At 45.2% G+C, this 18,662-nt stretch overlaps 2 long non-coding RNA genes across 3 annotated transcripts; one reads left to right on the top strand and one right to left on the bottom strand.

Moving 5' to 3' along the window:
- Nucleotides 1-288: 288 nt before the first annotated feature.
- Nucleotides 289-9,575, bottom strand: LOC124249309 (uncharacterized). Of its 2 annotated transcripts, none has more exons than XR_006891352.1 (3): nucleotides 9,472-9,575; nucleotides 8,092-8,209; nucleotides 289-7,470 (listed from the first exon to the last, which is right to left on the bottom strand). It is a non-coding gene; the product is annotated as an uncharacterized LOC124249309 (long non-coding RNA). The 2 variants fall into 2 exon arrangements; XR_006891351.1 differs by lacking the exon at nucleotides 9,472-9,575 and adding an exon at nucleotides 9,340-9,449.
- LOC124249310 (uncharacterized) lies at nucleotides 9,024-10,975 on the top strand. Its single transcript, XR_006891353.1, has 3 exons — nucleotides 9,024-9,113; nucleotides 9,357-9,800; nucleotides 10,909-10,975. It is a non-coding gene; the product is annotated as an uncharacterized LOC124249310 (long non-coding RNA).
- The last annotated feature ends 7,687 nt before the right edge of the window (nucleotides 10,976-18,662 follow it).

Raw genomic sequence — 18,662 nt, 5'->3', positions numbered from 1 at the left:
TGAGGTTGCCCTGTTAAATGTATTTATTTCTTGGAGCTGAAGAATATTCGCTGAAAGCTGGATTATCACATAGTGGGCCACCAGCAGCTGTTGAAAACCAGGGCATAAACGCTTGTTTGTGTCTTTAATGGCTCACTTAATGATGGAGCAAGTATGTTATTCATAATAAAATGCCGAGGAATAATCTTAATACCCCAATGCATGGCGCTAGAGAATTAAGAAACATCTGCTGTGTCATAAAAGAACATTTTATTTGGGGTCTACATTAAAAACATGATTCCACGGAGTTCTGCTGATTTATACTGTACACAACAAATTATGATGTCTTGAAGTAATTATACTTTACAATTAAACCTACAAGGGCCATGCTTAGAAGAAAAAAAAATCCTGCCCAGTCTTCATCCTTCTAGATCATTTAAGCACATACTGTGGGCTTTCCTCAATATATTTCACCAAAGCACTGTTTAAAATCTCTCTTGACGTCTGTGCCTCTCTCAGAAGATAACCAAGCTGAACGGTGCTCCTGAAATTACCATTGCAGAATAAAATGGCTATTTGGATTCAAGGGGAAAAGTGTAAAAATAAGTCTTTTCTGCCTGTCTCTTATCTGACTCTAACGCTGTTGTTTATTTTAATACTACTTGAGAGAGAAATATTCAGAACCTGGGACTGGTTAGGGATGGAGAGGATGACTCCAGCCTCACCAGCTTAGTGTGTGTGTGTGTGTGTGGTGGGGGCAGGGAGGTATGCCCCCAGAGGGAGGCTGGGATAGAGTGGCCCTAGAGATGTCCCTGAAAAGGGGAAGGTACTGAAGGGACAGGGTGTGGCCAGCCCAATCCCAGCCATCACCCCCGCTACTCCAGATGGCGTCTGTCTCCAACACACCCGCTATCACACCAGGAAGCCATGTGTCACCACCTCCATGCCCAACACCACTCATGAGTCCAGGGACATGTCTATTGCTTCCTGGAGCTGGGTTCTCAGAAAGGCACATGAAGCAAGAGGAAAGATGAGTTATTTTAAAAGCTGGCTGCAGGGCAAGCTGGTTGTCCAAGGGCAGTGGCTCTTGACCCAGGCTGCTCTGGGGAAAGACTTGGGTGATGGAAAGAATACCTGTGCCAGACTCTACCCCAGGGATTCTGGTTTCATTAGTCTGAAGTGCCCTTTCCCCCAACACACACATACACACACACACACACACACATTAGTAATTTTTTAAAAGCTCCCTAGATGATTCTCAGGGTCAAAAACTACTGCTTTAAAGAGATTAGATTTTTTTTAAAAGATGGGTAGCACTTTTGTCCTGAAATACCTCCATGAGCTTTTTTGGTTTCAGAAAGTAAGCCTGCCTGTTGTTGGTGGGGGTGTGAAATGTTAAATGGTCCTATCACTTTGGAAAACTGTGTAGCGGTTCCTTAAGAATTAAACGTAGAATTACCATATGATCCAGTAGTTCTACTTCTGGGTATGTACCCCAAACAACTGAAAACAGGGTCCCGAGAAGGCATTTATACACCCACGTTCATAGCAGCGTTATTCATGATGGCCGAAAGTTGAAAGCAGCCCAGTGCCTATGGATGAGCAGATAAACAAAACGTGGTATACACAAACAATGGAATATTATTCAGCCTTAGAAAGGAAGGAAATGCTGCCACATGCTGTGGCATGGATGAAACTGGAGGACACTATGTGAGTGAAAAAAGCCAGTCACGGAAGGACAAATACTGTGTGATAGCACATAGATGAGGCTCCTAGAGCAGCGAAATTCATAGAGACAGAAAGCAGAACGGTGGTTTCCAGGGCCTGAGGGGGAGAGGGAAGGGAGAGTCAGTGTTTAATGGGGACAGAGTTTCCTTTTGGGGAGATGGAAAAGTTACAGAGATGGGTGGTGTGGTGGCTGCACAACAATGCGAATGTACTTATTGTCACTGAACTGTAGACCTAAAAAGTGGCTAAGATGGTAAATTTGGTTATGTTTATTTTACCACAGTTCTTAAAAATTTTAACGGTGAGGCTGCCTGGGCTGCTCTAGAGAGAATCAACGATGCTGCATAGTGAAGGACCGCAAGTGACGCAAACTGTGTCTCTGCAAAGGCCAGTCAGTGAGTCTTTGAGCCTTCGCCAAACAGCCAGTCTCCGCTGCAGATTCGGAGCCCACCGCAGAGGCGCCAAGGCAGCTGAGGACGACATGGAAAGGAATGAGCAGAGCTGGATTCCAATAAGACTTTAGTGATGGACACCAAAATCTGAGTCTCACAGCATTTTCACAAGTCACAAAATACTATTCTTTTGTGATTTTTCAGTCATTTAAAAACTGTCCTTGGCTTGGCAGGCCATACAGAAATAGGCCACGGTCTGGAATTGCCCACAGGCCATCATTTGCTGACCACTGGCCTAGAGTTGACTCCCATAGTGGAGTCTTTCCATCCAGGTCACCCAAGCCAAGTCCCAGGGTCACTCAGAACTGCTCTCCAAGGGTTAACTGTACCACAGTGTGCACATGCCCAGGCTAGGTGTGGGGAGTGTGGACAGAGACCGGGTGCGTGGGTCCACACACGTGAGCAAGAGGCCCCTCCCAGGGAGCAAGCTGCAGGACTAACTCTGAGGAGCCGAGAATTCTAAATTCCAAGCGGGCCTTCAGATGGTTGCAAAGTTCCATTTGTCAAGGTAGATGGATAGAATGTTTTCAATATTTTTTTATTTAAAACTTTTAAATACTTAGACTTCCGGTAAGTGGGCCTCCATTGGTGTCCCAGAACGTCCAAATGTTAAGAGTGGGCCTGCCTCCTGCTATTCTGAAACGTGCAGTAGGGTTTGCTTCTCACGGCGGATGGGGTGATGGCACTTTGGAGGGTGACGGGAACAGTGCTGAGCCGGGAGAAGGACGAAGGACGCAACAGCAGATGGCCGAGAGAGGCTCCAGCGAGGCACGTGACTTCAGAGTGAGAGAAACAGGGCGCCATCGTCAGGAGTCCTCAGACCTCTCGGTGAGAGCCCGGCCTTTTCTCAGTGGTGGATGCTCAAGCCTTTTTATCTGGATACTGAAGAAAAGGGACTGTTGAAGGATTGGGGCACCCCAAGGGCCACAGGGGGATTCTCATTCTCAGCATGCCCCATCTGAGGCTCCCCTGTCTGCAGCGCACCAGGCAGCCAGTCTGGTGTAGACACAATCAGAGGCTTCACTCCCCTGCCCCCAGCACCAGCACGGACCTCTCCCTGGGCCAGTTCCATCGTTTTCTGCCTAGCTCATCTTTTAATTCTTTAAGTGCAATTAAAGCTTCTGTCCAACCACCTGCCGTTGCCCAGATGGAAGCTGGCAACCAAGAGGGAAGAGGCTTCAGTAAAATTGCTCCAGAGATGGGTCGCGGCTGCACAGCCTGAGGTAATGTAGGGACCAGACGCACCCTTTCCCGATTTCGGGGCAATAAAAGCCCCTCCCAGAACCTGGTTCCAGTTCTCACACTGTTTGTCCTACCCGCCAGGAAATGGACAGGAGGGAAAATTTCATGACAAATAAAATGGTGATGAATTCATGAAAACATTTTTATAATATATACGTATTTGGTGAGTCCTTGCACCATCTGAGCATTAATCTGCCGGGAAGCATTTCCTAGAGGGATGGATTCTCTAAGGCAGGAGTGGAAACATCCCAGCGGCCCCCTTGGTCATCCTGCCACCAGGGCCAGAATGGGGCCATGATGGGATGGGGCCAAGCAGGCCACTGGACGGGTGGCCTTCATACATGCTCATGGAGGAGCATCCACATTCCATCTAAATATTCTGCAGGCATCTGATGGGTTTAATAAAAAACAAAAGGAATCAAGCAGACAGACAAACCTTCCCTGACACTCACCCAAAATATACCTCTAACCTGCCCTCGAGGCTGCTGCAACCTGGTACCCACCCTGCATTTCCAGCCTCATCCCCCAGGACGTCACCACACTCTCTCCTCCAGCTAGATTCATTCACTCCCAGTTTCCCAAGCCAGCCTGGTGTTTTCCAGGCTCCATCCTTTTGTTTACACTGTTCCAAAGACTTAGAATTCTTCTTATTTTCAACTTCACCTTTCAGACCGTTTAGGACCCAGCTCAAACACTTGCTTCTCCATCAAGCTAGGATTTTCTCTTCTTCCTTTGTTCGAAGCTCAGATTCAGCACTTTACCGTCTGCCTCGGGTCTTGAAGCTCAGCCAGACAGTCATTCTCCCTGTATGACCTTGGGGACTTGCACGACCTCTTGGAATCTTAGTTTCCTCTTCTGTGAAATAGGAATGTTAATAGACGTGCTAACATCATATGGCTGGTTGTCTGAGGATGCAGTGAGAGGATGCAGCATGCCTGGCTCAGTCAGTGGCCACCATCGTTAGGAGAGTCATATGGGTACCCAGCAGGAATCCTTTGAGACCGCAGGTAACTTCCGGGTCAGGACTGAGCCCCTAAAGCACCGTGAGGGTGAGTCACACTGACGGACCCTTAATGAGCAGTTCCTCCCTTGAATGCCACCTTACCTTCTTGAATGAGGCTTCCCAGATTATAAAGCACCAGCCTTCCGCTTAAATGACTCCTCTTGCTCCCCAAGAAAGGGCTCTGCCCTGCTGCCTTCCTGTCCCTCTCCTGTCTTCTCACTCCTGCACTCCAGGTCAGCGTTCCCCAAATCCAGTTATTCTCACACCTCTGCTATGGCTTTTGACAGGCCCCAGTGCATTAGTTGGGTTTAAATTTGTCTGTATTCAACAGCCCCAAAGTAACAATGGTTTTTAAAAAAATACAACGAATGTCTACAGCATTTCCAGGAGTCTGGAAGTCATCAATCCAGGGCATGGCACAGTAATAAAAACCCAGGCCCCCTCTACGTTGTTCCTCTGCCCTGTGTAGCCCATTCCAAAACCATCATGGCTCCTGGAGCTCCAGCAGGAAGTAGGAGGTACCAAAAACAGGGCCACTTCCTTTAAGGACACATCTCAGAAATTGGATATACTACTTCTGCTTGCAATCGGTTGGCCAGAATTTAGTCACATGGCCATATTTAGCTGCAAGGGACTTTATTCTAGGTGGACAAATGTCCAGTGAAAAACTGGGGCTCTCTTTCAGAAGAAGAAAGAGATAGGGATGGTTGAGGACAATGAGAAGTTTCTACACTATTTTGAAATACCTATGCTGTTATTTCTCTTACTTTAAGCCTAGTATAAGTTTATCAAAGTAATATAGGCACGTAATTGAAATAGTCAAATAATGGTAAAAGGTCTATAATGAAAACATTTTTTGCTATTTACCCCATTCCACCTCTCCAGAAGCATCACTTTTAATTCTTTTGGGGGTTTCTTCAGGTGTTAACCTCCGCATTTCTAACAGATAATATGATGATACTGCTATCTCTTGATTCATTAATTTTAGGCTTTTTATACTGCCTTTCTACTTTGGTAAAAAAGGATTTGGCTTTCTTTCTCTCAAACACACACATGCCCCTGCCCTGCCCTCTCTCCCTCAGATCTTCTCAACAGGATCATATAAAATTTCCCAGGTAAAGCAGTATCCAATGTTTTCATTATTATTACTGTTATTATTTTGTGTGTGTCTGTGTGAGGAAGACTGTCGCTGAGCTAACATCTGTGCCAATCTTTGCCTATTTTTTGTATGTGGGCCACTGCCACAGCGTGGCTCAGTGAGTGGTATATAGGTCTGCACCAGGATCCGAACCGTCAAACCCCAAGCCACTTAAGCAGAGTGTGCGAATCCAACCACTAAGCCACAGGACTGACCCCCAATGTCTTCATTATTTTGACAATACCAATATCCTTCACTGTTAAGTCTAGCAGAGTGTCATAATTACGCTTCTCTTTTGGAAAATGTATCTTTTCTTAGAACGTCTGTTTCACTCTTTCATTTTCTTAGTTTTTTAAAAAATTTCTATTTAAATTTCTTCCCATTTCCTCCAATAGCTTCTTAATAGAATCATCCATGTGTGAATATATCAGATCATCTGTTGGTTTAATTTTTTTCTCCTGGAGACCCTCCTCCTGGACCCCTCTGTCCCCCTGCTCCCCTCTGGACCACTTGCCCTTTAGGACTGATGTACGGCTGTTAATATTACCTTATCCTGGAATTCTCTTTGCTTTTTTCAAGTGTTAGATTTGTTTCCTGGATCCAGAATTTCCTTCTTTGATGAAGCACACCCTCTAATCACTTCCTGGGGAAGGGTCCCTGGGAGGTAAGTGTTCTGTCTGTGAGACGTCTTGATTCTACCCCAACACTTGATATTTTGGCTGGATATAAAATTCTAGGTTGTAAATGCATCATCACTCAGTGTGTTAAAGACTGTAGCTTCTCTCTCCCAGTGTTAACAATCCAATTCTGTCATTCCTCCCAGTCCTTTCTGTGTGACATGATGTCTTGTTTTCTCTCAAAAAGTTTTTGGGTCCTCTGTCTTTGGTGTTCTGGAATACCATGCTGACAAGCCTTAGGGGAGCCTCTTAAAATTCACTGTGCTCAACTCTGAGTGGGTCTTCTCAACCCACATGAGAAAACTCTTGTCCTTCAGTTCTGGAATTCGTCCTTATGTTATTTCCGGATAAATTTCATTCCTCCATTTTATGTTTTCCCTATTCTTTCTTTCTAGAAGGTTGGCTAGTCAGACATCAGACTTCACAGCCAGATCTTATAACTTTTAAAATATTTTCTTTCTATCTTTTAGTCTTTTTGTTTATTTACTGAGGTAATTTCTTCAACCATACCTCTAATCCTTAAATTTCATTTATTATTTCTTCAACCCTACTTTGAGTTCATAGAGTTCTTTCTTGTTTGTTCTTTGATTGAAACTTAAAAGCAATAGTAACCTGCTCTTGCTCCATGCATGCAAGACATTTTCATCTCTCTGTGAATATTAATTATAATATTGTGGCATTTTCTCTTATTCCTTGCATTATCTCTATTTCAAAATTTCTTCACTTCTGATTTCTTGTTTGGTCTCTGTCTTTCTTAGTGGAGGTTTTCTTTTAAAATCGGTGAATCCTTTGCAGCCAGTTTATACTTAGGAATGCAACACCCTCAAAATAATTGACTGGAGGTTCCATTTACCTGAGAGACCTTGTTGACTGATGGGTAATCAGATGGAAAAACAGCTTTTTAGTGTGTTCCTTAGTATTTTCTCTGATTCCAGGTTCTCCAGAAAGGGATTGTCCACCTCTTCACCTCCAACTTATGGGTTATCAGCCCAATGGTGCATTCTGGGAGCTAGGCAAAGAAAGTGCATGGCAGGTGGGAGCCCACTGTTCGGGCACAAAGGCTTTCACTTAATCCACATATTTTTACTGCAGCACCTCATCTTCATTCTAACTTGGTTCTCTCTTCTCCATCAACTTCTCTATCTGCTTTCCATTTTAACATATTATGGTTAGGCATCACAGATGGCTTCTAGCTTCAGTAGAGGTGGAGACTACTTGGTTTCTCATTCCGCTCGATATTTGGAAGTGATTCTTAAAAAGAGAAGGGAGAAGAAAAACACTCTGTCATCCTAATTCTGGAAAGTCCTATGATATTGTTTAATTTGTCTTTAAATTGTTTAATATTTGTCTTTAAATTTGATTCATTCTTTTCACTTAACTAGGTTCTTTCAAAAAGGGAATTGTATACCACTACTGCAAAATGGTAAACTGGAAAGAAACTATGAAAATAAAGAGAGAACAAATGAAATAACACTATCAATTCTAGCCAGCTATTATTGCTTGCTCAAGATTCGGGGCTTGAGGTCTGCTCTCTCTTTGTTAAAAAGACAGGCTAGCAAGTATTCTAAAGATGTTACTAACAGAAAGACATGCCAATTAGAAAGACATATTAATACCAAATGGTAACCAAACAGACCAGAAAAATACTCTGAAATGGGAATAACTGACCCAACCTGTAATTCAAGGTTGTCCCTTGAACATCACCTCCCTGTACCCCTTACCACCTCCCAGCAGATCTTTGCATAACTGGCTTCTTGTCGTTGTTCAGGTTTCAGCTCAAACTTCTTCTCGGAGTCTTCCCTGACCACTCCCACTAACGTAAACTCTGGTCTTATCTCACTACTCTGCTTTATTTAATTCATTAGCACTTACTTCATTTCAAATGACTCTGTTTACTTGTTCATATTCCATCCCTTCCACACCCTTGCTGGAATGTAAGTTTCACAAGAGCAGAGACTCTGTCTGTTCCATTCACCCAATATATCCATTCCTAAAATAAAGATTGACACATAGTAGATGCTCAATAAACATCAGTGAATGAACGAATGCATGAATGAAAAGAATAAGAATTAATTTGCTATCAGTTTCAGCCTCTTGCATATTCCCAGCCTCCAGCAGTCTTATTCTCTCTCTCTCTGCTTCTCTCTTCTCTTCTCTCAGCCTTCCCCTCTGTCCTCAGGTTTCAACCATTAGGCTCACTCCCACGTGATGGGAAGAAAAGGAATTCTTAAATGGTGGCTGAAATCGAGCTGAAATGTACTGACAGCCCTCACACCACAGCGCAACATCCCTCATGAGGGCGGGCATCTCACAATGGCAGATGCTGGTCAATTAGGCAGAAATACTTTCATCTTAAAAAAGAGAGAAAAAAGGGATTTAAAGACCCAAAGGTATTTTTGGCTGACATAAGGTGTAATTAATTTCTTCACGAGACAAAATGGACAGAAAATGAACGCCATTAAGACCTGAGCTTTTATGCTGCCAAACCAACAAATTGATTCAGGGAAAACAGCAAACTGTGTCAGCTTTATTTTTCCCTCAGTTTTTATTTTATTTAAATGGTATTAACAGTGAAAAGTAGACAGAGAGTTTACATAAAATCTTTGATTTCCATTAGTCTTATAAAATGGGACGATCTAGCTGCATTGGGCCAGCATTCCCAGATGCAATCATCATGGGAGCTGCGTAGCATCCACCCCTTTGGGTGGGGCCTGGATCTCCAGTTAGTCGCCATCTTCACTGGCCTGCATCGTGCATTATGCTGGCCCTCACAAGCACTTGAGTTTGTGAGCCCTGAAGATGGAACCACTTAAGTTCCATCTCCTTCCATCTCCTAGGTCTTACTCCTCTCTGCATCACCTACAAGACTGAGCTGAGTACCAGGCACACAGCAGGTGCTCAATAAATAACTACAAAATAGTTGGATAAAGTTCCTTGTATTTTCCCACTTTGTAACTAATCTATTGCCTTTTATACATTGGGACTTTTAGGAAAATTTCAAGTTTCTCAGCATAAGGGGTTCTCCTTAATCAATAAGACATTTCCCTAAACTTGTTTACAGACAACATCTTCTTCAAGAAATGAAATAGTTATTATTAAAAAAGAAATTTAAACAATTACTCTATTTCCATCACCAGACTGGCCAACGCTTCACTGCATAGGATGGCATTTCCACAGCAGAAAGAACTTCCTTTCCTCCATGATGAACAAACATGCGATCTTCTTTAAAATAAGGTATGTGTCTGTGCTCACCCATAAACCAAATCCCCAGATCACGCTGCGCCTGGATCAGAGGCTCTCCCAGGTAATGAAGAGAGAGGCCCAACAATGGCGTTTCCGCGGTGACCGCAGGTGGCTCTGGGTTCTGTGTGTGCTCTCTCCACACCGGCCAATGCCTCTCTGAATGAGCGAGTAAAGGTCGTCCAGACTTGAAGAGGTGGGTGAGGAGGAAGGCCAGCGGGCGACTGCAGGACTTTTTGAACAGTAGCCCGTGAGAAAGCAAGCACCGTGAGAAAGCAAGCACCGTCTTTCTCCAGTAGAATATGTTCCAGCGATCGAGATAGTGTGCAAATTTATTTCAGGTAAGAACACTGACTTGGCAAACAGCAGGGAGGGTCAGAGTTCTGTCTTTAGCTAAGCGCCTCCTTATGGAGGTGAATTTGCTCACTGTTTGCCTGACTATTGAGCTGGCATCAGGGGGCAGGGGCTTGCGTCTACCTTGCGATTGTAGTATGTGGAATAAGGCATAACAATTAAACCAGTGATAGCCGAGAAAGTTTTCTGCGTGATTGACTCTTTTATATATAAATGAGTCAGTTCAAAGTAATTCAACAACGGTCTCCCTCACTCATTTGCCTTTTTGAGTGGGAGAGAAAAGGATGTGGTTATGATATACCAGGAATTGCACATAACCCAAAGCCCAACTTATCTATGCCAAAAAATGTACTAAGTAATCGTTCCCAATGTACTATTATTAGTCTTGATCTGTTCCAGTACTATGAGATTCACTTCCCTGCCAAATTTTTTAAGGTTAGTCAAAACCCAGGTTCAGCCATGAGAGCATGACATGCACGTATATCTTACCAGAAAACAAAACGTTTAAAACCACTGTTCTGTTTCATGGTGGCACAGTATTTGCCAGTCATCATTTTTGACATTATCCATTTTGTTATGTCCCTAGGTAAGAATCCATGCCATAAAATTCCTCCAAGAGTTTAGGGCCAGGAAAAACGTTTCTCTCCTGATACGGCTCTTTTTGATCAGATCAGGAGATATACTACAAGTTCATCTTCTTGGCTTTTTTACTTTGTCTGCCAGTAAGCTTGGAGTTTCAAATTTAATATCACCTTATAGTTGACTGTACGGAATGGACTCTAAATCATGAGCCCAAACATCTGGCTTCTAGCCCTGGTTCTATCACTTACAAGTTGCATGTGCCTTGAAAAATTTACTTAACCTATCTGAGCCTCAGTTTCCCTATCTGTCAAATGATTGTAATAACATGTCCCAACACAGGGTTTGACAGACATTCTAGGCTGCTCCTTCACTTTTTGTCCTGATAGCAGAAGGCTGTTTGGGTTCCCAATGGCAATGTGCTTAGGAAACGTGGACCCAACTCTAGCGAATGAGTCATCATTGGTCAAAGCCAAATATGATAATCCCATTCTCCATTGCCTGTGATTGCTTTAGAGATGAATGTGTGACCCAGTTATGGTAAATGAGTTATAATGAGAAGTCTGCAGAGAAGCCCGGGAAAAGACTTCCTCCGTGAGATGTGAGTAAGGAGAAAATCAACCTCGTCCCATGCCCCCAAGCCTTCCTTCTTTTGGGTAAGATTTTTAAGAAAGGGGATGTGAAAGCTGGAGCTGGGGCAGCCATCTTGGAGCCATAAGGGAAAGCCAAAAGATTTGCAGGGAAAGCAACCCTGAAATCAAGGAACTGCTAAACACCCACCCCTGGAAACCTCTGGGCTTCTTGCTATGCAGGACAACAAATGTCCTAAACTTTCAGGGCCAGCCCGGTGGTGTAGTGGTTAAATTCATGTGCTCCACTTTAGCAGCCCAGGGTTTGCCAGTTGGGATCCTGGGTGTGGACCTATGCACTACTCATCAGGCCATGCTTAGGCAGCGTCCCACATACGAAATAGAGGAAGACTGGCACAGCTGTTAGGTCAGTGACAATCTTCCTCAAGCAAAAAGAGGAAGATTGGCAACAGATGTTAGCTCAGGGCCAATCTTCCTCACCAAAACCAAAAAAGTCCTAAACTTTTAAGCCATCAATAGTTGAGCAATCCACTTCTTGCTATCGAAAGTATCTTAACTGTTAGATACTCTGGATAACTGTACATCGAAACACTTTGAAAAACTATAAAACACTATGCTAATTATTATGTTTATTCCCAGTCCATCTATTTCTCCTTTTGTTTCAAAGCTTCTTGACCCCTAACTTTTTATCTCTATTTTTCCTACACAGTTTTAAGTGATTTTATGAAGATGAGCTCTAGCAGTTATTATAATTGCTGTTGTGTTGCTGTCGGTGTTATATAGCATAGCTACTATGCATTGACTATTTACTATGAGCTTAGTATTGTGCTAACTGCTTTATGTACACTGTCTCATTCAATCAACACAAGAACCCTATGAGGGAGACATTATAATTATCTCCACTTGTAGATGAGTAAACTGAAGCTCAGAGAGGTGCAGGAACTTGCCCAAGGTCACACAACCAGCAAGCAGCAAAGCTCCAGTCTGAATGGCATTAGCATTGTACACTCAACCGAATTCCCAAATACCACTCACTTGGGAAGTGTAAATGACCGATCAATCTATCAGTAAGGAACATATATATTGGCCCCAAGCCTTTTCTGGATCCCAAACCTAAGTGTGCTTTGCCCTGGGACTTTAAGAAGCCTCAGCCTGTCCACGTTTGTACTTTCGCCGTGTCAAACACTAGAAATCCTTACCACAGTCTTTCCACCGTTAAAACTCGACTGCTGACTGAGCAAGTCAGGTCGAACTATGAGACAGGAAGGGAGAAAGCCAGACTTCTTCAACAGGACAAAGAAAAAAAGAGGAAAAAAGGCAAATCCAGTTCGCCTTTTCCTCACAAGCCCCAAACATTACAATACGGATCTCAGAAATGGTTACAGTCAGCTAGCACTGAACAAAATTCGCACTCGGCCCACGTCACAATGGTTGTTCTTGTGCACAGCGGAGGATCCAGCCCGGTGTAGAGGGTTGTTGAGAAACATCAATTAGCTCAAATACCTACTGACTTGCCAAGAAACCCTTCTCATAAGCAGGATGACACGGGCGTGCTCAGGAAGGCGCTGAGAGAGGTCTTCCACCAGGCTCATCGCATTGAGAAATCCCTCCCCAAAGAAACGCTCACTCTTCTGCGTGTCAGACGCCATTTCAACAGAAGAAAAGGCAAAAGTGGGAACCACATTGAGCGATTTTGAAGTTGTCTGCTGCACCAAGATCAAGTTCTCTTCTTAAAAGATGCTGTCACTCAGTTTGTCAACAATTGTCCTCAAGCTGAATCACCAGCCTCGAAGAAATGTGAAGACGGAGACAGGGGCAGGGGTAGGTGGGGCGTGGAGATTCAGAAGTTCCAAGCAGAGGCGATGGGGAGTCTCCCGTGTCTAAAACTAACGTCAGGCAGAGGCCAACTCAGGCCCGAAGCGCTCACTGGTCAAGTGTCAAAGGAGCTTAAAAGCAGAAAGGAGACCAGTGGCCTCTTGAAACAGGGCTGAGGAGAGTGTGGCCAGGAGCTTGTACTGATGACATAATGAAGCCTTCCCAGACTGCAAGGGAGACAAGCGGGTTGCCCACAGGGGAGAAGTGCCAGTAGCTGCCCTTGTCCCAGGCAATAGTGCTGGCATGCGGGGTCTTCTCCAAAATGGTTTGTACAATCCAGAATGCTGGCAGAACCTTGTGCGGGGCCTGGGAAAGTAAGATGGCTCTGGACAGCTTGAAGGGAAACACTCTTAAATGTGTCCCAAAGTAGCACTGTCCCCCTGTTTTCTCTTACCAGGGATCTGTTTGTCCAGCCAACATCATTTTGTGAACAGGTCCTTCTTAGTTTGAGATGACAAGCCCCTGTCCTGGTCCCCTGGTGCACCCAGCCTTTTGTGCAAGGCCCACACCAATCCTTTGCATTTCTGCCACATCCAAGAACTGGAAGAGGATGGTCTGGCAGGGCCACCTTCCACCCAGGTTGGCCATTCGATGCCCTGGTTGTGAGGGACATCACAGGGCACCGTGGGGCACCAGGACCCAGAGTGTTCCAAGTCGCTTCCGTTCCCCCCATTCGGGTTGGGCGAAGGAGCTCCTGTGAGTAATTCACAGAGTGCCTATACTCCGAGGTGTTGCACAATCCCATTACCATTAATTTTTGCATATTTAACCACAGTTTTTAATTAGATGGTATTTTATTATTCATGCACATAATTTGAGTCCAAGTCAGGCTGCTCTCTTGGAGGAAAGAAAAAAAAAGGTCGGGGGGGGGGGTATTCTTCTGAATTGAACGTCGGTGTTGGCGTTCCTTCTCAACTGGCGAGCAAGCACAGCAGACTGTGAGTCTGTAATGGTTCTCTTTTAATTTTGCTAATAGCTATCATGTTATGTACCTTTATAAATTTGTTAAATCCGGAGTGCTGGGAGCTGTCTCTGTATGCGGTAACTGTAAATAGTTTGCTCTGTTTGGTTTGCACATACAAACTGTTTGCTCAGTCTCCTTGATGTATTATTAAAATGGGTAATGGGCCCCTGGGAAACCATCTAGTTATATGCCTTCATTTGCAGAATAAACCATGCGTTGTTTTCATCTTTTCTCATGATTGTTAATGGCACTGATGATGAGATGGGTGGATTTTTTTCTCCCCTAGCCTTTATCAGCACTGTTTTATTATGCAGGCAAAATGGCCAGGCTGCTGATTTTGTCTAAGGTTTTCAATTAGTCATTTGACTGAACACATCTGTGCTGGCATCCGCCCAGAGCCGGACCGCAGCCATTACCCGTTTTCACCTGCTGAACCGTGGCCATCAACGCGGATGGGAATAAACCTAAATTGGCCTTTTAGATATGGTTGAAAAGTTGTAATGTTGCAATGTTTTATGGCAAAGTCAGGAAGGTGTGAACTTTTCCGCCTTAAAGCTGAAGAAGCTGCCACGATATTGCCCTCCGCTCAAAGGACTCACGTAGAGGTTGGTTATTAACATCTGTTTGCGCTCTGCAGCCCCGATGACTTAATCGGCTGACGTTAAGTAGATGAGGTTATATTTGTCCTGCAGCTGGGAATGGTCGAGTTTAATTGTGTTGGTAAACAGAGCCCGGTGGCTTCTTTGGGATCCCAGCAGATGCCCTGGAATCCTTCCGCAGCAGTTTAGAACCTGACTGCTGCCTCTTCCACTGAAATGAAAATTGCTTCACGGCAGAGCAGAGGCCCCGGTGCCGGCACTGGAGGAGCGGGATTTGTTTAATACTTCAGAGAATCTGTCATTTATCGTGGAGGAGGAAACCTGGGCAAGTTTCTGTAAAATAAATGCAATCTCTTCACCGCTAAGTCCTCATATGTTTTATGAGACAAATTGTTAATTGCTAAATTTCGAGGACCCCCCCCCCGACCTTGGCTGGTCCTCAGGACCCCCGGGGGCAGTAAGCTAGGCGGCAGAGAGTAGTAGCCACGTCCCTGAGGAAGAGCTGGCGCTGGGATACTGGCGTGCACAGTTTGCGGAGGGAGCAGCGTTTCTGTTGAATCCAACCGGTCCACTGGGGACTGGAATAAAAACATTCTCCTCACTGTGGGAAAATCCTGAACAACATTTCAGACTCTCAGGATGACAAAAGATATTGGCATTGCAGCCAGAATGGAAGTGCCCCGTGACACCATCTCTGCCCCCAAAGGATTAAGCTTTTGTTAGTTTCACCGTGGCCGTGTGAATGTGTGGCCACCATATTTACCCCTAATAAGCATCGATGCTGCTGTTCTGAACCCTTAAGACTCTGTATCTTTATTGCCCCTTCCTCTTTATCAGAGGCCACCACCAATCGTTTCTCTAGCCATTTTCCTGACTATAAGTTGAGCTTCTCTAGTTTGTAAGTAAGGATCAAATCTTTGACAATTCATACATGCCAAGTTCATTTCTCTGAGCTTTAGTCATTGTATTTGTTGTTTGTTTTTACTTTTCCAGTTAATACCTGAGACAGACCCAAGGCATAGGCAATCATCATCATCACTGTCATCATCATCGTCATCGTCATCATCGTCGTCATCATCGTCTCACCCCATCTCACATTTAGGGAGGCTCTGCAGCATCACTATGCCACAAACACTCGTGACAGACACCATTCTAGGAGATTCGCGTGAACAAGGTGGTACTAGGACCACTCCCATTTCATAGACGAGGAAACTAAGGCACAAAGAGATTGAGAAAGTTGCCGAAGATCACACTGTGAGTCATGGAAGGAGCCAAGATTCATGATCGGCAGTCTGGGTCAGAACCTGTGTTTCTAACCATTAGGCGACACCACCTCTTTAGCATGGCTTGGTTTCTCAGCCACGGGTTTGAAATAGTAAGCTGAGATCTTTCTGGAGGGGTTCCATGGGTTGGAACCTTCTTTTTTCGCCTGTACTCCTTACTGGTAGATATTTAGGTTGTTTCCAGTTTTCCCGGTGTTGTGATAACATCTTTTTTGATCTCCTTGGGCACACGTAGACGTATTTAGAAGTAGATTTGCCCAATCATAGGTCACACACACTTGAAATGTTACTAGATTTTGCCAAATTGCCCCCCAAGGTGGTTGAGCCAATTCCCGTATCTCCTAGCAGCGTATGGAAGAAGCTCTTTCCCCACACATTGGCCGACATTTTGATATTATCACACTGTAAGTTTTGCCAATCCAAATGCATTTTTCTGAGTTGAGATTTTCAGCTGTGTGTGAAGTTAAACCTTTGGACTTGCTATTTGTGAAGTTAAGCCTTCTGTCACTCAGGCACACCCTCTCACTCTCACTGCGGCACCCCAAAAATAAAGATGTCCTATGTTCTTTAAAATACAAGTCAAAACACAAGATCTTTTCCCCTCTGGCTGTGTAAATCCAGTCTCAGGATAACTAGGTGTAAGGCAGCATTTGTCAGCCTCAAAACTGCAGTGACAGCGTGTGGGGTTGGGAAGCAGTGTAACATCTGAGCGAGCACCCTCTGGAATTAGACCACCTGGCTCACAGCGTGGCTCACCACATGGCTCACCGCTTCCTAGCCGCAAGACCTTGGTAAGAGACGCTCCCTGTGTCTCAGTGTTCTCATCTGTAAAATGGGAATGCTTGTGACATCAGCCTCATAACGTTGCTGCAAAGACTAACGTTCACATACAATATGCACAGCACTTAGAAAAGTGTCTGGGGGCCGGCCCCTGGCTGAGTGGTTAAGTTCGCGCACTCTGCTTCGGCGGCCCAGGGTTTCACCTGTTCAGATCCTGGGCGCGGACATGGCACCGCTCATCAGGCCATGCTGAGGTGGTGTCCCACACAGCACAGCCAGAGGCACCCACAACTATAGTATACAACCATGTACTGGGAGGCTTTGGGGAGAAGAAGAGGGAAAAAAAGATTGGCAACAGATGTTAGCTCAGGGCCGATCTTTAAAAAAAAGAAAGAAAACTGTCTGGTTCATAGTAAGTGTTGTTTTGGCCATTGTAACCTCTGTACAACAACTGGACCTAATAGGCTGGTGGACATAGAATGTATTTCTATTGCTTATTTTAGATTTTTTAAAAACAATCTTTTTAAAGATTATAGCATTTGAAATGGTGGGAATGGTTATGATTATTGAGCCTGACCCTTTCCAATAGCCACAAGCAACTGGCCAGCAAGGGCCAGGCCTTCTTCCAATCCCCAGCACGCAGCCCAGTGCTTGGCACCTAGCGGTGCTCGGTAAATGATAGCTAGATGGATGGACACACAAACAGACACACGGTGGCTCGTTGGCCTCAGTAGGCAAAATTTGTACTTGTTCAAACTGCAAATGCCCAGGCCCCGAGCTCGACTCACCAGATCAGAATCTCTTGGGTGGAGCCCTGGAATCTGCACTTTGAGCTGCTTCCCTCGTGCTATTGGGCCTACTAAAGCTTGGGGCGGGAGACTGGTGACAATCCTGGTTCTAGAGAAAACTATCTCCAGCACCTGGCACACCTCCTTACACATAGTTGATATGCGATACATATCGTTGATTGAATGACTTGATCATCTCAGATGGTAGTTACAGGATTTTCCTACTCACAGGGCCCCAGGGACCCTTCCGGCCACCACTCTTGTGGTGTGGACCTCAGAGCCCACACCCCAGTGCCACCAGGGCTCACAAGAGGAGGAGACCAAGGTCCCCTGTGGCAATCCTACTTCTCCTACCCCTCTGCCAGCCAGCCTCAGGCCATCTGCTGTCACCCAACCCTCTGCAATGACCTCCTGCAAATACCTAGGCCCTCCAAATTTCACAGACACCATTAAGCACACTGGAGGGCACATTATTTCAAGCCCAAGGTCAAGCTCGCCTCAGCAGTTGCCCCATCTCCCTCCAGGCCTCCCCAGCCCTCTTAGATGGCAGACAATGGCCTGCGTGGACCTCACAGTCTGGTGGCACCTCCTGCCTCGCCCACGTCCTCCCTCTGACCACCACTTTCTCCCTGGACTGAAGGACCTCTGATGTCTGGCTTGATTTTCGCCACTGACGTAACTCCTGTCTCCTTCTCCAAGCCCAGCCCGCACCAACCAGTTCCCAGACCATGCCTTATCCGGAGATTTTGAGCTCCCAAGAACTGAGTCCCAGTGTAGGTCATTCCAAGGAAAGGAGCACATCCCTCAGAACTACAAAGTGTTCAATACTCACTTGGGATGGATGGAAACATTGGCTAAGCTGTATTAATTTTTTTGAAATCACTATTTTGCTTAATAAAAGTTATTTCCACTGTTGGAACAAGCAGTCATCTCTTGAAGCTGCTTTTACAATATTGAGGATTTCTGGACTGTGTTCAAATGAATATCGAATGGCGGTTTTCCATGATCGCTGGTGTTTGTGGAGCCCAGGCAGAGTGGGGAGCATTGTACGCATATTTACTCCACTGGATCGTCACCAAAACCCCAGAGAGTTGATACTAATACCACACCCATTTTCTAGAGGAGGAAACTAAGCCAGAGAAAGATGCAATGATTGCTCGGAGTCAGATAGCTAATAGGGAGCAGGACTGGATTCGAACCCAGGACATCTGGCTCCACTCACCAGAGGTGATGGCAGAAGCCCCGGCAGTCGGCCCCCTTGCCTGCCTTTTATTCCCTTCTTTACCAAGTAAACTTGCCCAGAGGAGCAGAGACACAAACAGGGCTGTCCTTGTTGGGAAGGGAGGCCAGACCGGTTGGACTGGCCAGAGCTGAAAACTTCCCTGGTCAGC

This window comes from Equus quagga, chromosome 13 (genome assembly GCF_021613505.1).
Source record: "Equus quagga isolate Etosha38 chromosome 13, UCLA_HA_Equagga_1.0, whole genome shotgun sequence".
NCBI lineage: Eukaryota > Metazoa > Chordata > Mammalia > Perissodactyla > Equidae > Equus > Equus quagga.
The sequence above is the reverse complement of the archived record's forward strand: the minus strand, read 5'-3'. Positions and strand labels throughout refer to the sequence as shown.